The sequence below is a fragment of the Bison bison genome, unplaced genomic scaffold (assembly GCF_000754665.1).
Source record: "Bison bison bison isolate TAMUID 2011002044 unplaced genomic scaffold, Bison_UMD1.0 scf7180017856871, whole genome shotgun sequence".
NCBI classification, from domain to species: domain Eukaryota; kingdom Metazoa; phylum Chordata; class Mammalia; order Artiodactyla; family Bovidae; genus Bison; species Bison bison.
In genome coordinates this window covers 8713-12238 of record NW_011487444.1, presented here as the reverse complement: position 1 = coordinate 12238, position 3526 = coordinate 8713, and positions in this window count along the sequence as shown.

Sequence of the window (3526 nt, the reverse complement as noted above, 5' to 3'; positions counted from 1 at the left end):
CAGGAGTCAGTGATGCCATCCAACCATCTCATCCTCTGTCACCCCCTTCTCCTCCTGCCTCTCAATCTTTCCCAGCATCAGGGCCTTTTCCAATGAGTCAGTTCTTCCCATCAGGTGGCCAAAGTATTGGAGATTCAGCTTCACCATCAGTCCTTCCAGTGAATATTCAGGGTTGATTTCCTTTAGGATTGACTGATTTGCTCTCCCTGCAGTCCAAGGAACTCTAAAGAGTCTTCTCTAGCACCATAATTCAAAAGCATCACTTTTTTGGCACTCAGCCTTCATCATGGTCCAAATCTCTCATCCATGCATGACTGCTGGAAAAACCATAGCTTTGACTATATAGACCTTTGTCAGCAAAGTGGTGTCTCTGCTTTTTAATTTGCTGTCTAGGTTTGTCATAGCTTTCCTTCCAAGGTGCAAGCGTCTTTTAATTTCAAGGCTGCAATCACCATCCACAGTGATTTTGGAGCCCAAGAAAATAAAATCTGTCACTGCTTCCACTTTTTCCCCTTTCATGCCATGAAGTGGTGGGACTGGATGCCATGATCTTAATTTTTTGAATGTTGAGTTTTAAGCCACTTTTTTACTCTCCTCTTTCACCCTCATCAAGAGGCTCTTTAGTTCCTCTTCACTTTCTGCCATAAGGGTGTTATCATCTGTGTATCTGAGGTTATTGATGTTTCCCCCAGCAATCTTGATTCCAGCTTGTGATTCATCCAGCCCAGCATTTTGCATGATGTACTCTGCACAGAAATTAAATAAGCAGTGTGACAATATATACATACAATATCCATGACAATATACAGCCTTGTGGGCTTCCCAGGTGGCGCTAGTCATAAAGAACCCATCTGCCAGTGCAGGAGACATAAGAGACCTGGGTTCGATCCCTGGGTCAGGAAGATCCTCTAGAGGAGGGCATGGCAACCCACTCTAGTATTCTTGCCTGGAGAGTCCCATGGACAGAGGAGCCTGGTGGGCTATAGTCCATAGGGTCACAAAGAATCAGACAGGACTGAGTGACTAACACATACACATACAGCATTGTCATATTCCTTTCCCAATTTGGAACCAGTCAGTTGTTCCATGTCTGGTTCTAACTGTTGCTCTTGATCTGCAAACAGGTTTCTCAGGAGACAGGTAAGCTGGCCTGGTAGAATTGTTATTGTGTAATTATTCTCAGTGACATTGCTTAAGTTCCTGGTTTATAGAAAGGATAAGATAAGCATGAGAGAGGTCAGGTAGTTATCTGTTCTAAGCTGTGTTCTCCCACAGGGATTTACTTGAGAAACAAGTACACTTGTAGAAAATGACTGGATTTTGCTCTAGTTTGTTCTTTTAGGATAAACTCTTTTAAACTCTGTTTTCATTTCTTCCTACTGAATAACCAGATGAGTTTTTCTCACTGCTCTTTAAATCACTTACACCCTCACCCTGGTATCTATGGCTTTGCTACCTGCTTTTCCTGTTGCCTCCTGTTTTTCCTGTTGCCTCCATACCTTCCCATTCCTCCAATGACAGCACTCAATGCTTCCTAAGCTGGCCCCTGGGCCATGAGCTGGCTGATCCCTTCTGATCCTCCTCCCAGAAAACTCGTCTCATAGATCCTTATAGTCTAATCTCTTCACCTGGAAAGTTGGTTTCCCTTCTGATCCATGGGCTTCCCTTGTAGCACCAACAGTTACTCTGATCCATGGCCACACCCTTTAAGACCTGGCTGTATATTCCTATCTTTCAAGTGTCTCACTTATATACTCAACAAATATTTTTTGAGTGGCTACTCACTGGGGATTCTGAACTGAGAGATAGTCGAGGCCTGCTTTCTTTCCTGAAGTTTACATTCTAGTGCTTGGGCTTCCTAGGTGGTGCTAGTGGTAAAGAACCCGCCTGCAAATGCAGGAGACGTAAGAGATGCAGGGTGATCCCTGGATCGGAAAGATCCCCTGGAGGAGGGCATGACAACCTACTTCAGTATTCTTGCCTGGAGAATCTCATGGACAGAGAAGCCTGGTGGGCTACAGTTCATAGGGTTGCAAAGAGTCAGACATGACTGAAGTGATTTAGCACACACGTACACTCATTCTAGCTTAGGGGTTGGGGAGAGGGAGAGAGAGAGAGAAAGGAGGAATGAAGGGAGGAAGAAAGAAAGGAAGAGAGGGAGAAAGAGAAGGAGGGAGAGAAGGAAAAAGGAAACAGGATAATTTCAGGTACATACAAGCACTGTGAAGAAGATGAAATCAGGTGATGTGATGGAAAGTGACTGGTGAGTGGGTCACTTAAGACTAGGGGAGACTGAGGCAGAGACATTTAAGCTTTGTCCTGAAAGACAAGATTAGGAGGCAGTCATGCATTTTTGGCAAAGCAACCCACTAGGGAAAAGAGACAGCACAGAGCACAGGACTGTGTACCAAATAGGTGCTTTGCAGATTCCTGTTGAACACTTAAGGATGGCTGCCTATTACCTTTGCTTTTCAAGTTCAAATGTGATGACTCTTTCTTCAGGCAAAATGGTCCATGATATAAAAAAAACAAAAACAAAAACAAAAAACAACTTATTCCCACAGAAGCAGTGTAATTGACCACACTAGACCTAACTTAATACCCACATATATGAGAGAAGGGAGAACCACTAAGGCCATCAAAGAGATCCAGCCAGCCACTTCCATTGGATTTGCTAACTAAGCCTTGTGGCCTTGCCAAAGTGTGCTGTGCATATGATGGTGACTCCTGGAGTCACCATCATATGCACAGCACACTTTGTAGGAGCATGCACTTCCTAGAAACCAGATGTTCTTTAGGCCAAGGTTTCAGGCTAAACAAGAAATCTACCTGGCAGCACTCAGTGATTCGCAAAGAGGGTTGTTTCCAAAGAGCAAAATAGAAAATTAGTCTCTTTATGGGTTAACTGCCAAACACAATACATCAGCAGAATTGCTAAAATACTTCTTAATCTCTTCTCTCTGGGTCTCCACCTCTCAGTAGCTCCCTCTCCTTTCTACCAGTCTGCCGCATGATTGAAATTCTATTGTAGGACATTCTTGCATTTAAGATTTATTTCCTAGAATCCTGTTAAAAAGCTTAAAGCCCTAGTAAGGGGACTATGCCATATCATTAGTTCCTTTTAGCATACATCTATAACTTGGTTAGTCAAATTGTCCTAAGTGTATATACAACCTGGAGATGGGACCAGGCTTCCCAGTAAGCTTTTGATGTAGAGTCAGAACAACCTACCACTGCCTAGGCTCTGCCTTTCATGGGTGAGGAGGAACAGAGGAGTAATAAGTGAAAAAGACTCAGGTGAAGTTTTCCTTTGACATTACCACCCTCTTTCTATATACAATCCTCCATGTTTTGATTACCCTTCCTTCCATCCCCTTGTTGTTGTTTAGTTGCTCAGTCATGTCCGACTCTTTTGCAATCACATGGACTGTAACCCACCAGGCTCCTCTGTCCATGGGATTTCCCAGGCAAGATTACTGGAATGGGTTGCTATTTCCTTCTCCAGGGGATCTTCCACACCCAGGGA